The sequence below is a fragment of the Cavia porcellus genome, unplaced genomic scaffold (genome assembly GCF_034190915.1).
Source record: "Cavia porcellus strain 051 isolate PalLab524CR breed Dunkin Hartley unplaced genomic scaffold, mCavPor4.1 scaffold_5, whole genome shotgun sequence".
NCBI classification, from domain to species: Eukaryota; Metazoa; Chordata; class Mammalia; order Rodentia; family Caviidae; genus Cavia; species Cavia porcellus.
This window is the reverse complement of record NW_026947488.1, coordinates 22,697,723-22,713,788: the sequence shown is the minus strand read 5'-3', so window position 1 is coordinate 22,713,788 and position 16,066 is coordinate 22,697,723.

The window sequence follows — 16,066 nt, the reverse complement described above, 5'->3', positions numbered from 1 at the left end:
CCAACCTCAGGGCCTGTCAGGTAGAGATGTGCATCATGGAGGTGCCAGAGAAGAAGGGCCCATAGTAGGGTTCACCACCCAGGAAGACAGGCATGAAAGGTTTGGGGAGCCAGTGTGTCCTGAGCACCCGCACTGACCATAGCGGCCAGATTTCATCTGGGCCCCCTGGGAAGTGATCTATAGCCCTGGATGGGCCTGGGAGGATGGACACTAGGTCTTTCAGGGTAGTTACAAGCCTAGTGGCTATGACTGGGGTCTCCCGCCCAGGACAGCTTTGGCTCTCTGGAGGTTGTGTGCTCAAATCTGGGGAGACCCGTCCAGAGCAGCCCTGGGCCCAGTAAGACTCACCCCAGGACCACTGGCTTTGGGGTACTGTTGGTATTTGAGCTTGAGGAGACTAAAGGCAGGTAGTTCTTGGGTAGTCAATTCTGAGGCCACCATCCCTGCAGTGTCCAAGATGAATGAATTGCTCCCACATGGTGGCCTGAGCCCACTAGCTGGAGTCAAGTGTCTCCCCAGCCTTTCACACAGACTCTCCGTGCCCAGGTCCCGTGGCCTTGGCCTTACTGAGTGGAGAAGCAGCTCAGCATGCTGGCTGTTGACCGTCTCAGGCCAAGTCAGCTCAGGAGATGGCTGTTACTGCGGTGGGAGCCTCAAGGCAGGCTTCCAAGTTCCCTTTGAACTCGTTGCCAAGGAAGTGAGATGGGGATTCTACACCTCGAGTTCCCCCTCTGCTAAGAAAACCTGTTTCTTTATACTGAAGAAATCAGTGGACAATTAACAAAATAAAAGTAAAACAATTTAATTTAATATAATTTAATTAAAAATTATGCCAAAATAGCAACTGAAAAGAACAATAAACATGTATTAACTCTGATAGTTTTTCCTTGTTATTGTTTAGTATTGCAAATCAAACTCATAATCTGGAGTTTACCAGGCAGGTGTTGTGGTGCTAAGCTATATCCCAAGACCCTCTTTGATAGTTTCTGTGGGTCAAGAATTCAAGACTGGAGCCGAGTGTGGTGGCTCATGCCTGTAATCCCAGCACTCGGGAGGCTGAGGCAGGAGGATCATTGTGAGTTCGAGATCAGCCTGGGCTACAAAATGAGCTCAAGACCAGCCTGAACTGCATAGCGAGACCCTGTCTCAAACACACACACACACACACACACATACACAAAGAATTCAAGACTGGCTTACTGGGGCTATTTGCTGGTTTTGTTTTTTGTCAGGATTTAGTCAAGATACCATATTCTATTTGAAGGCCTAAGTAGATCTGAAGTCCACTTCCCAGGTGGCTGGACAGCAAACTGATCTGGCTGTTGGCAAAGTGATTCAATTCCTCCCCTCACTGATCTTTCCCTAGGGCTGCCCAGGTGCCTTAAACATGGTAACTGGCTTCCCTAGAAACATCAAGATCAAAACCACAATTTTTAAAAATGACATAGCCTGGGAGACATATGTCATCACCTCCTCAATATCCCATTGGATATCCAGGGCAGCCTGTGGAATGTGAAAGGGAAGCATACAGAAATAGGGTCCCAGGTGGTGAGGATCCCTGGGAGCCATCACGGAGGCTGACTGGTGTGATCTTAGTCGCTTTTCTTATCCCTTGACACAATACCTATTATCTTTGACTTAAAGGCAGAGAGGGTTTTGTTTTGTTTTGTGGTACAAGGGATTGAACTCATGACCTTGCACTTACCAAGCAGGCACTTATGCCACTGAGCTAAATCCCCAGCCCTAAGAGGTTTTTTTAAAGAGGATAAAATTAAACACAACCAAAACAGAACATAAGAAGTCAATGTAAGAGACATAAATTTCAAAGCAAGACAACCAGAGATCTTCACTATTGATCATATTGTCCCTTGTTTTCTTTCAAATAGTTATCCATATCTTCACATACAGTGAATTCATATGAAACAACATAGTATTAAACTGGTCAGAACAGTATGATGAAGGTGTTTAGGTCTTCAAGACCAGACAATAAGAAGGTCAACAATGGCTGTACAGTTTCTCTCATTCTCTTCAAAATTGTTGTCCATACCTTCATATATGTTGAAATTAAACAAAACAAAACAGACTAAAGTCACTCTGAACAAAAAGTAATAGTATTGCTGGATTTCACATCATGATGCTACTGAGTCAGTGCTGGGTACTATAGCATCTCTTGCTCTTCAAAGTAGTTGTTCATCTCATCATGCGTTTAATCAATTGTCATATATTGTTTATAAGTTCTATGCATACATGAGTTGTTACATGTATATCTATCCTTTCTGTATTAGAGGGAAAAATAAAACCAGACAAAACAAAACGAATTCCTAGAAAAACATGAAATGGAAAAGTCATATAAAACTGCAATACAAGGTGATCTACAATGGTTACTATGATGTCTCTTGTTATCTTCAATAGAATTGTCTATATCACCAAGCATAGTATAATTGAATATAGCAGTACATAACAATATTAATAAAAATGAAACATTGGAGACATTATAAGACTTCAAAAGCAGGTAACAATCAAACCAGAGTGGGTATCCCAGTGAATCTTTTCATCTTCAGTGTAGTTGCCTATACTCTCAGATTTGATACTATCAATCATGACACATTCGAATAAAATCAGTCAATACAAAACAGCAATCTAACAAATCAGATTCAAATAAGATCAGTCATAATAAGACAGTTTGAGTTATATAGGGCTCCAAATTAAGTTAATAGGAAATTGAGGATGATTATATCCTTCTATTTTCAGGATATCTGTCTGTGCCCTCAAATCTAGTGCATGTAGACAAACTGAAACAGAATATAATCCATCTAAACAGAGCAGTGAGAGTAATTTTAATTTTAATCCTGATACACTATTAACAATATCCTCTGCCTTCCTTTTTTAGACAATTCCTCCCCTTTCACTACCACAGGGTGCACTGCACATTTTGGATCCCATCAACTACCTCAGTTTTTAGATTGGGGAGAGCAACCTGCTATTTACGTAAGTGGTTCCAAACTTCTCACTCCTGGACTTGATCTCAAGTTGTGTTTCTTTACCTACAAAAGCCTCAAGGTTTTCCTTCATTATAGCTGAGTATTTCTCTATTGCACAAAACATCATGTCTTTCCAACCTATCTGCAGGTGCTGGTAGAGTTGCCCCTATTTCTCTCTGGTTCCCTGTCATATAGAGCATTGTTTTCTAATATTTGATTTTTGGTCCATAAACCCTCTTTCAAATTATTTATATTTCCTACACAGAGCATCTCGATGGACCCTATCTCCTGATCTACTTTACCTGTGTTTCTTTTGTTAGTGTATCAAGGCCATCTATGTTAGAAATTATAGCCAACCATCTCTGCCTCATTTCTGCTATGCTATTTTTCTTCAGTTGGTTGTCTACTTTTCTCCTTTATTGCACTGTCTCCTTTATTGCCCCATTCATTGAGGGCTCTCTGTCATTGTTTCTGAAATCCTAGTATTTTTTCTCTCTCTCTAGAATGTCCTTCAGTATTTTTTGTAGGGTTGACTTGGTGGTCATGAAGTCCCATAATCCCTTGTTGTCATGGAAGCATTTTGTTTCTCCATTAATTTTGAGAGACAGTTTTTCAGGGTACATCAATCTGAGTTGGAGGTTATTTTCTTTCAGGGCTTGGAATATTTTGCTCTAAGATCTTTTTTTTTTTTTTTTGTCTTTTTCCTTTTTATCGGTACCAGGGATCAAACTCATGACTGCCTGCTTACAAGGCAGGTGCTTATGCCACTGAGCTAAACCTCCAGCCCTCTAAGCTCTTCTTGATTTAATGGTTTTTGTTGAGAAGTCTGCTGTGATTTTGATGGGTTTTCCTTTATAGATGATCTGTTTCTTTTCTCTGACAGCTTTTAATATTTTGTTCTTGTGATGAATTTCTGGGATCTTGATTATTATATGTCTGGGTGTAGCTCTGTTTTGGTTGTAGGTGGCTGGAGTTCTGTATGCCTCATACATCTGAATATCATTTCTTTTTTCTATGCTTGGGAAGTTTTCCTTAATTATTTCTGTGAATAGCCTTTGTATTTCCTTTATATATACCCCTGACTCTTCACTCACATTTTTTATTCTTAAGTTATAGATCCTCTTATCATTTTCTAGCCTTTGTATTATTACTGCCTGTTTCCTTGTTATTTTTAAGAGATCTTTCCTTTTGTGATCAGACATTGCAAACCTGTCTCCAAGTTTTCTGTCTCTAGTTTCTTCCAGGCAATTTTCCCAGCTTTTGATGGAGTTTTTAATTTGTTGGTAACCTCTTTGAATCTGTTTCATGTATTCTAGGTTTCCTTTATATTCTTCATCGAATATTTCTCTCTTGTTTGTGTGTTCCTTCATTCTTCCATCTGTGTCTACTTGAGAGGTACTTATTTTTTATTAATCTTCTTATATCTTGCCTTACTTGAATTAATATTTCAGTTTTGAACTTGTCTGGGAAGTCACGAAGGTATCTCTTTATGTCCACTGATGCTGTGTCTGATATTGCATGTTTGCTGCCCTCAATCTCTCTTGTGTTTACCTCTCCTGAATCAATATTCACAGGGTTGGGGGCTGGAGGTTTTTCTTATTTCTTTCTCTTGTCATGTTTTGGGTTTCCATATAGGTATATAGTGGAGGTCCCAGCCCTTTTCCTTATTGGCTCCGGTTCTTCTGAAGTACGCTGGCTAGGGAACTCTTCCCTCTCCAGTTTTCTGTTGGTCACTGAGGTGAAAACAGGTGCTGCATGTGCTGGTCCCTCCCCTCCAGGCAGCCTTCAGCAGCCTTTATCATGTTAGTGTGTGCCATGCCTACGGAATCAGTTTGGGACAACTCACTGGGTCCCAGCCAGGGGTGTGACCCAGGCAAAGTAAATCCCACCAATCTGCTCTGAGCAGAGAACAACCAACTGAAGTCACTGCCATTTCTAGTTCAAGCCCGTCCTGCCCAATTCCAACATGTCATCCAGTTGCCCCCCCTTTCCTGTGGGAGGGACTGATTCTGAGCAATCACCATGGGTTAGTTCAGGTACCCATGCTGGCTTCATTCTCTGTTGGGCTCACAAATCCCCAACTTCAGTGTGGTTGTGGCTCCCGCAGCCAGCACACTGTGATCACAAGTTTGGGTGGCTCCAGCAAGAGTGCCATGGCTATGAATCTGTGCTGCTTCAATGGTAGCCCACATGTTTGACAAGCTCTTTTCCCTTTAGTTTCTTCGTGGTAGCCCACATGTTTGACAAGCTCTTTTCCCTTTAGTTTCTTCGTGGGTCAAGAGAATCCATCTCCCTCTGTCTGGTCCTCTCAAGGATGTTTTATTCTGGCATCTGAGTTGTTTCTCTCAGGGAAGCTCTGTAGTTTGCTGCTTACTGATCCACCATCTTTAGCTCTGAGAGGTTTATTTTTGCTCCCATTTTCAGTTCATAATTGGCTTGATCTAAGAAAGAAATTGCATGGCAGTGGATAATAACTGCTCTTCCCATAGCAGCCAGGAAGCAGTGAGAGAAGGGCAGAGCAGGGAGGGAGATACAGCCCTGTAGCCGGGCCCCCATTGGCCAGCCTCTTCTGATGAGGTCCTGCCCCGAATAGCACATTCTACTTCTGAGTTTACCAGAAGATAAATCCACTAATGAGTACAACGGAACCCCATGATCTAACCACCACCTATATATATGAGAATTTGGGGGCATTCTAGATCTAAGCCATAACAGCCACAGTGGGTGACAGTCCCACCAATGAAATGACCATGTTGGGTCATGGGTAAGTTGTTTATAAATTGCAGCTTTCTCGGTCATATGCTTGAGGTGTCGATTGTTGGTCTTTATTTTTTCATTCCTCTTTGTGTTCCAGTTTAATGAGGCTAACTGGTAAAGTATATTTCTTTTTTATTACAAATTCAGGTATGCAATTTGTCACTGTATTGAGAGTAATAATAAGGCCCAACTTGCACGCAGCATTTACAGTGTGCTGGACACTTTCCTTAGCACTTCATATACAGAGGTTCCCCCCAAAATGTATATCCATCTCAGGAAAAGAAAAACTTGTATAAATATTGTAATACTAAATTGATTGAGACAACATTAAATTAATACAAGTTACCTTTGGCTTCTACAATTACAAGAGATGCTCAAAGTGGTGGCCATTAACTTCCAGACATTTGTTAGTGAACTGCTGCTTGGGGAACCTTGGTCACTGAGATTGCTGCTCACACATTTTCAGTTTCTTCTCTAAGGACTGGCAGCATAGTTGGTTTTCTGAGATTTCTGACACCCTCAGGGTCCCCCATGTGAGGGTAACACTATCTCTTGAAAAGTTTCATGCTATTTTTCTTTTCTTGAAGTGTGTATACATTTTTTTGTCAGATTGTATAATTAACTCATTTAACTATTTAAGAAACACCCGGAAGACAAAAAAAGAAACACCAGGAGACAGAAGTTGTCCTTGCTCCCTACACATACTTTACAGATAAGAAAACAGAGACACAAAAAAAAATAGAATTAATTTTCCCAAAGGCAACCCATCAGCAAGTGCCAAAGGAAAAGATTTGAACCAAGGCACTCCAAAGAATGTTTGTTCTTAGTCCCGATATTTGACCACCAGCAGAAGGAGGGTAGTAGATAAGATGGGAGTACCCACATCCTCACTGGGGTGTTTAGGGTGGGCCAGTGATCAAGGGCTAGAGAACACCAATGTTGTTTTTTTTTTTTTTGTCTTTTTCATTTTTATCGGTACCAGGGATCGAACTCACGACCGCCTGCTTGCAAGGCAGGTGCTTATGCCACTAAGCTAAATCCCCAGCCCAAGAACACCAATGTTTCAAGGTGGCAGCAAAGAAGAGCTTCAGGAAGACATGAGACAGTAGGAAAAATAGCAGGAAATGGGTGTATGTTGTAAGTCAGAGGTGAAAGGAAAGAATTTGTTCATGAGCAGTCCAGGCCACAAAGTGATTGAGGAGGACGAGAAGTCCTGAGGTCTTGACTGAAGAAATAGTATGTAGCAACCAGATTACCACGGGCTGGGGTGTGGGTGACAGGTGCACTAGCAGGGAAAATGTGGAGAAGGACCATGCCAGTTGGACAACAGGGAACAGAACAAATCTCAGCCTGACTCCTGGACTCCCATGCAGATCAAATCAAGAAGAATCTGCCAGGAAAAGGCTTGTTCTCAGTCCCAGAAGGAAACTCCCAACCCAATAAGTGCCAAGTGAGGCTGAAGACACAAATATTTGCTCAGCTTCTGCCTTTCTTGTTCAAACAGGGCACTCACGTTGAGAAGGGAGGCTGCTGCTGCTGCTGCTGCAAGGAAGTGAGAAATCACTGAGGGTGGAAGAGTGTGAAAGAAAAGCAATTGCTCTTGGGGCCACTGATGAATTCTCCAGGCTCCTGAGCTACCGGAATCCATTAGCTCCGCAAAGAAGCTAAATAATTCCCTGGCTCCTATATGAGACATCTGTTCAAATAAAGCCAACCTTTCCCATCATATCAGACTCCATCACACTCCCCGCTGCTACCCTGCTCTGCCTAAAGCCAAATCAGTGATTCGGGGTTGTTACTGTACCCTAGGCCCTAAGACTGTGTGATATTTTAAGACAGCGTGTTGTCATGTTGTGACCATGACTGTGATCATGTGTTACTTTGGGGCTGTGATCAGAATGGGTTTCTTTTTGAAAAGTGTAAGAGTCTATGGATGTTGGTGTGGGCTTAGTTACTGGTTACTCTGTGTGTGTGTGTGTGTGTGTGTGTGTGTGTGTGTGTGTGTGTGTGTGTACATGATACTGTCCTGCTATGCAACTGTACTGTGTGGTGTGTGACTATGCTATCTTCAGACCATGTGTTGTTCTAATTGTGCTCCTTTCCATGCTGTGGTAATTTGTGTGCCTGTGCACTATTGTGAGACAGTGCATTATTATGTGTATTTGTTGTGGTTCACTGTGAGATGTCCTCACTGTGTGTATGTGTTTATAAGTACACCATTAGCTGAATTTGCACAATTATATGGCTCTGTGTGACTCTGTGAGTTGGTTCATGTATTCCACAGTGAAGTCAGGGAACACTGTGTGTTTTGGTAGAATAACTTGTTAGCGCTACTCATCTGAAGGACTTTAATTCTGTTTCTTTTCCAAGTCAATTAGAATTACGCCATGGAGCAGATGTGGCAGATGTGCATGGATGTTGGTGGGCCACTATTTCTCCTCAACTGCTGGATGAAGTCCAAATCCTAAACCTCAGAAAAGGCTCTTTCCAGAATAGAGGCAACCCCTGTACTCTGTCAATTTGGTAGCTGAAGGACAGAGAGACCCCAGAGGGAAGCAAGGTGAGAACAAGGGCAAGGTCTGAAGACTTCGGAATTGACCTGCACACCCTTGCTGCTACCAAGATGCAGTGGGGTGAGCCTAGCAATGTCTACATGAATCAAAACCACTATAGATGTTTGTTCAAATGCACATCCCTAGACCCTTGGCCAAAGACTGATTTAGTGGAAACTCAGCCAGCCTCGGTGTCTACGTTTTTAACAAGAATCCTAGGTAGTGAAGGGAAGTGCACTTTAAGAAATGTGGGAACCAAAAACAAAACAAAACAAAAAATACCAGGAAAAGATTATTTTTTTTAAAACACCAAGTACATTTATTAGAAAAGAAAGTTTTGAAATATCCTCATATCTAGGAAAAGATTCTTGAAGCATGAACACCACAAGGAGCTACAGGTGAAGAAGAGGAAGTAAAAGAAGAAAGATAGGAAGAAGAGGAGAAAAGGTGTAGAAGGGTGATGTAGGTGTTGGTGCCCGGTCTGCATCTCCTGAGCCTCACATTCTGGCTCTTCATCTGAGGACTCTCTTAGCCTGGGGGTACCTAGGAGTACCCAGAGCAGCCCTCAGCCAGCAGTGGATGAGAGTGAAGACTAACCTCAGCTCCCTCTTTCCTCTGAGGAAACACTCAGAAAGGTGTTACATTGCCTCCCACAAGTCCTCAGTGAAATCCCAGGTTCCCATAGCAAATACCTATTCAACACCTTTCTCATCTTTGTGGTTCTTTTTCCTTCCCTCTCACTGGCTTATCCTCCTACTGGCATATACATCGTTGTCTCAACATTGGATTCTCAGGGACCCCAATCTATGACAGATAGGAATATACCACAAAAGTCCCCAGGTAGAATCTGGGGGTTCTGGGAGAGCTGGTCAAAGGGACAAAAAAGTAGGGCAGGAGGAATGTTTAGCTCCTTTCCTCACCAAGAGTACATGGTGGAAGTTCTTGAAGTTCTCTCAACCCAACTTCTTCTTCTCTGGTCTTTGAGGTGCCTGTAATTTGGCCCTCAGAAGTTTCCATTGTGTTTGCTCTTCCATGGTAGCCTGCCCTCACACTGTACAGCTTATTTCTTTTCCTACTTACTTGGCCTAAACTTGTTCTGCTGAGCTGGTTTCTTTTCCTACCTTTAATAAAACTTTTTTTTAAAAAAAGAGCAGTCTCCTATGATTACTTATAGATATATGTCTGCCAAAGCCACATGTACTTATAAGTGGGGCTTTGGGAATGACTGCATTCTGGATGTGATACTAGATAAATCCACTAATTGCTTTACTCTTCCGTATAGATAATGGGCTAATGGAAGAGGGAAGACCCACCCTGTGTGTGGGTGGTAACCAATATGATTGTAGCCTGGATGGAATAAAAAGAGAAAAAAAAGAAGAAAGTGTTACTGCATTCTGCCTACCCTGCCATGGACTGTTTCAATTCTGACAAGCCCCTCTGCTATGTTACCTTGCCTCGGAGCCTGCTAACTATTGACTGAAACCTCTACTAACTGTGAGCTAAAATAACTTGTGGGTGTCAATGAGAAAGGGGCTAAGACATCTCTGTCACTAAAGAATTGCCTATGAGGCCACAGCCTGTTGTCTGCTGCCTGGCAGCAACAGTTCCCCCTAAACATACCTTTCAAAGCCACAGCCTCAACTCCTGACTTGGGGAAGCAACACAGAGATTGGACAGAATCTGCCAAAATTCGAGCTGTTCAAGGTCTGGAGGCCTCCTCCCAGCTCCATCTGGAGAAATTCCTCTGCTCAAACTGTTTGGAAGCCCTGTCTGCCTGGTCAGATGTTGCTATTCTCTGGTAAATCCAGTCCACCTCCCTCAGGGAACTCCACCATCTGCTTTGGCAGTTTTTTGCAGGAATGTGCTACATGAGAAAAGACCCTCTTTGAAGGGACCCAGCTGCCTGAAGGTCAGCCCTTATGAGCAGAGAATTCAGGCTTTGTCCCTGGATCATTTCTGTGACCATCTCTGACAAGTACCCAGCCCTTCTTGGCACACATATCACCCTTTCAGCCTTTCCTCCAGCAATGGAAGTGGGGGTTCCAGGTCTCTTCCATGGGTCTTCACAAAGCAGGTCTCACTGTGGAGTCTTCACAAAGCAGCAACTGCATTTCATTTCAAATGCACCATGCCCTCTCCAGGTGAATGGGTAGCTGCCTGGAGCACCATGGTGGAATGAATTCTGAAGCTGTCTGAACTAAAAAGAAATAATGGTGATACCCTAGCGCCTAAAGAGGAGAATGGTAATGGAAGTGACTCAGTGGTGTCCTGGAGCCCTGGAGTTGGATGTGGTACCAGGGTGTTGTGGTCCTGTCCCAAATTTCCTCACTCATTTCTGAGCTCATCTCAAATTTCAGGGGACAATGCAGGGCCTGCTTCACCCCAGATGGTTCACTCTTTCTGGTCTTTTCTGGTGCCCTGAGAGCCATGCCATCAATTCACAGAGCAACATTGAAGTCCCAGAGAGTCAACACCCTCAGCTATTGACAGCCAGTGGTTGAGGCAGCCTCAACTGGTGAAGAAAGGGAATCAGTGCACAAATGTACTGTGTTCTCCTGCCACTGGTGGGGAGTGTTCTCGGAGTGTCCTACAGTGGCCCAGAGCACTGACTCCTCATTACCCATACCATTCCTCAGTGGCCCCCATTCTTCCCTTTCCCATCCTCACTCCTTCCCCATGTTTCCTGGAATGTCTTGAAAGGTAGACGACTGGCAACAAATCCTCACTTTGGATGGACCCAAAGATAAAATGATGGCAAATGTGCCCACTCTGCAGCCTATAAGGGGAAGTCACAACACTTAGTGGTACCAACTGTTTGCCAGTGCCTGGAACTGGGGTTGAGCAAGGGAGGACAGAGACAAGTCAAAAGGCCCAGTCTGTCAGGACATGTAGACACCTAGATGTGTGACATTAGCAAAGTGCTACATGATACAAAGCCAGGGAGGTAGAGAGGGTGGCATCTGCCTGTATATGAAGAGACTTTCTGAAGGTGGAAGTTGGGATTGGCTTAGGGAAGAAATTATCCTTTGTACTTTCTGTCCATGAAACAATGTCAGATTTTCTTTAGAAGGACTGTCCTCAACTTGTCTTAGTTACTTCCTTGTTGCTGAGATGAAATATCCAACACTCACACCTTAAAGGAGAAAAAGTTTATTTTGGCTCACAGTTTGTAGAGGTTTCCGTTCCTAGTCAGGTGGTTTCAAGGCAGAATGGCATGGCAAGGGAGAAATGGAATAGAAATGATGGCAAGAAGCAGAAGAAGATCAAGGGAGAAAAAGGGACACATACCCTTCCAGGCCAAACCCACAGTGACTCACCTCTTCTCAGGCTCCATCTCCCAAAATAACATCCAGCTATAAACCCATCAGTGGACTAATCCAGTGATACGTATCACACACCTATGATCCAGTTACCTCCCAAAAGCCCCAGCTATGAGTGCATGAGGCTTTGGGGAGACATCTAGGTATAAACTGCAACACCCATTACTTCCTGCACTGAGGCACATTGGCTACTATGGTTACAATCTCTTCTTTGGGGTGCTCCATGGTTCAGTTCTATCTGCATGCATGTGTATTCAACTGGATACTTGACTCCCCCACTAGATCAAAACTTCCATGAGGCCAGAGACTAGGCCATGGAGTGCTGCCTTGTCAGAGCCAACACCAAGTATACTTCCTTCCCACGCCCTTTGCCACTGCCCTAGACCTAAGTTCCTTGCCTGTCACCTGAATAGCTGTGCCACACTCCTCACTGGTCTCCCTTCCCATAAAAGCCACCTACACACACACTGCTTCTTCATTCCTGGAAGCTACAGTTTGTCTCCTTTCTTATGTGGAAGGAACAGTTATGACCCAGATGACAAGGGCCAGTGGGTCCAAAATGTAGGAAGCAGAATTGTTTTTACTGCCTTAATTGTTTACAGGTCCCAGTTAAGTTTCGAACACCCACATCACCCATGAAACCAAAGCCTTATCTTGACAGTGTCCTGGTGTACAAATTGGTAAACTGAGGCAGCACCTTTGCTTTTTAATTTACCAGACACTTTCTTGGGTAGCCCCACCTCCAAGAAACTGTATTATATGTCTCCATTTTATGTCTCCAGAGATCTGTGCTTCCCCTTGCACAGTTCCCCTTACAACTCAGTTCATTCTCTATTCATGCATTGATTGGGCAAAACTTGGTAAGCCCCTCCCCACCATGTGGGAGACTGTGTACTTGGAGTTGGAATACAGCTGTCCTAGGAGTTGGCATTTCCACAGCACAAAATAGAAATTTCTGCCCTCATGAAGCTTCATTCTAGCAGGCAGACTGATAATGAAAAAGATAAATAAGTTCAACATGGGTTAGACCAAGTAGTATGTATGATATGTGCAATAGAGAAAAATAAATCCAACATGAGTGCTAAGTATAGGTGCCTACTGCAATTTTAAAGGGGTCAGGGAGTGGAACTAAAGGCCAAGGGAAGCAGAGGAGTGAACCTCATGGATGCTGGAGAAGAGAGATGCAAGCAGGGGGAACTGTCAGTGCCCTTTTATGGAATGAAAGAGTAGTGGAGTGACAGGCAACAGCAAGCTGGGATGGCAGACCAGAGCAGGCAGATCCCACAGGGTCTTGGGGCCACTGGAAGATCTCTGGCTATTGCTCTGAATGAGGGTGGAGCCACTCAGGCAGTGAGCAGAAGACAGGATCTGCCTTACAAAGTATCACTGTGGCTTCTGTGCACAGTGGGGACTGCAGAAGGGGAAAAGCAGGGAGCCCATACAGAAGGCTTTGTCGTGTCATGAATCCCGCTGAGCAAGCTGGGGTAACAAAGTGCTTGACAGTAGCATAAAGGACTTAACTCTGGATGGCAGATTCGTGACCCAAATCACAAGCTCCAAGGCAAGAATGAAGGATATGAGTTCAGACAGTCATCATCATGAGCGGCAGTGTGAGTGGTGTAGTGCCTAGGGTTGGGAGGCTCGATGGCTCCACGGCAAGCCCCCCAAGTACAGCTGGTGGTCCTCTTTGAGCTTCTTGCCAGCTTCTTGTTTTGCCCAGTATATCTTTGGATGTTAAGAACATAGTAAGTAGGGTTTGGGGATATAGCTCAGCAGCACAAACAACTGCTTGGCAAGCACAGGGTCCTGAGTTCGATTCCTAGAGCTAATTAATTAATTAAAAGATCATAGTAGCTTCTTAAGCCCTTAAATCTCAGGTCCAGGCTAGCCTCTCAGACTTTGGTGCATAAAAGACTGCAATAAACACTTGCTTTGCCTAGGTAAACTCACACCTATATCCAATCGGCCCTATTAATCTACTTTGAAGTCTCACATCTGCTTATAATACTGCAAAAATGTCACTTAATCACAAGTATTTACCTGCATCCCAAGAAGGATAAATACAGCATGTACATGGTTCTCTCCTGCCCCCAGGGCAGATTTCACTAAGTGATCATGACAATCCTCCCACTGGGGTCACACACACCTTCAGAACTGGGGGGTTCAGCAAGCTGCTGCTAAATGATTGAGAAACCCAGTTACATTTCCAAAAACATCTCTGAGCCCAGACGATGGAGAAGATAAAGATGATAATGGCTATAGTGACAACAGTGATTTTTATTATGTTTACAGATAAACCTTGTGGTTTGAGACATACAAAGCACTGTCATCAGTTCTCTCTACAGTTTCTCACTACATCCACAAGACAGTAACTGTATTGTTCAAGCCTTTTTAAGTTGAAAGTAAACATACGCATTTTTTTTCCTCAGTCATGCTAGACAAAAGCTCCATTGGTGTGTAGACTGAGGTCACATTTCTGTCCCTTGGATTCACATGGTTAACCCCCCGCCCACACTATATAGACTGAAAAAGTTAGCATAAAACAAGAGGGGGCAGGTGATTCTCTAAAAGCATAAATTATAAGGTGAATATGGTGGTGAACGCCTGTAATCCCAGCTACTCCAAATCTGAAACTAATCTGGGCAATTTAGCAAGACTCCATTTTAAAATAAAAATAAATTCAAAGGGAGACTTGCCTAGAATGCGCAAGGTCCTGGGTCCAATCCCTGGCACCAAAGGTGGCAGGGAGACTTTAGAGATACAAAGGTAAGTTCTTCCTATATATACACATTATGATAAAATTTATCTTATGAGTTAGGCAAGTGAGAAATTGGCAACAGTAGCTACTAAAATTCAACAATTCTAGCAATATATAATAAAAGCTACATGAATGTGATCTCTCTTTCTCTTGAAAATTCAAGATAGATATTAATATTTTCAGATTGCATTTGGGAGCAGGTGGCTAAATCCCCAGACACCTCAGCTAAGGGGACTACTGTACTTGCCCCTCTGGTCCATTCCTTATTTATTTACAGAGGAAGAGAGTGGTTGCTCTGAGATGACCCGTGTCCTACCCAGTCATACAACAGTTTATGGGAAGACCAGGACTGGGTTTGAGTCTCTGCAACTCCAAGCTTGGGATGCTATTTTTAAGCCTGGTCCAAGAACTGCTTCTCTGAGATTAAGTAGAAACACCCTCATAGCCTTTGAGAGATCCTAAGATAGGGGGCCCTCTGAACGGATCCTCAGTAACACTGGAGACAGCCTCAGAGTCTCTCTATCAAAATGGACTCTACCAGTGCCTGGTCTGTCCCAAGCCTAGGCACAGATTCAGAGAGCACAGTGGTGGCAGGATGAGCAAGGACTCTCCCCTCCCAGCATCTGCCAGTCTAGGCGGAGCTGTCCTGCACCCTCCCATCCAGAGAACAGCAGGAATCCAAATAGGCAATTAATTACTGCCTGCTGGCCCACGGCTCCCCTTCTCCTCTGCTCAGCCGAGTGTGTAATGGAAATGGGACCAAAACAGACTCCACTGCCCAGAGGGAGCCTGGCACACCCAGGAAGGATCAGCTCCAGGGAGAAGGGGGGAGGAGAGACGCAGAAGTGAGTTTATTAAGACAATGAGCTTCCTCTGGCTCCTGGTCCCTCACCCCTCACTTTCCTGTCCCCAAGTGATCCCTCCCTGGCAGTCTGAGTATAATGGTATTATTGATACTAATCTTTGATAATATTAGTAGCAGTGTGTTCATTATGCAGTATCCTACATGTTTTACGAGAATTGTCTTTAAATCCTCAAAGCAGTCATCTGATATGATTTACAAGCCTGTTTTACTGAGGAACAATGTTGAGTTCAGAGAATAGGCTCTAAGAGGGTGACAAGAGACAAGTTAGAACAGATATATCCACTTATGTCATTTGCCCTAGGCATCTTACTCAATGTTTCTGTGCCTCGATTTCCTCATCTATAAAGTGCTGATGATGGGTATTATCTGCCTAAAGTTGCCAGAACAGAGTATGATGTGAAGCATCAAAACAGAGGGAGTGCATTTTTAGAGTGTAGGTGCTGTCGTGGCCTTGATCTGAAGTAACAGGAGAATTGTAAATGTTTAGGTGCTTGTAGCAGGTATATACCATTTGCCTCAATGTGCATGACAAACATCACAAGTAACTACGTGACTTCATTCACAAAATTTCAGGCACATTCTGAATTCTCTAACTTTGTCTAATGCCTCCTTCCCAGCCAACAAGCTCAGCTGAGTGGGTATTGGTTTTTTGTTGTTGTTGTTGTTGTTCTTTATATTGAAGGGAATTTTCGTTTCCAGAAAAGGCATTGAAATTCTGATGAGGAATTTGCTTTTCTACAAGTTAGACACACTCCCCTACTAGGGATCCAAGCTAGTTGAAAAATTACTGCCTCTGAATGGGAGTAACTGATGTCCCTGGACACCCAGATGGG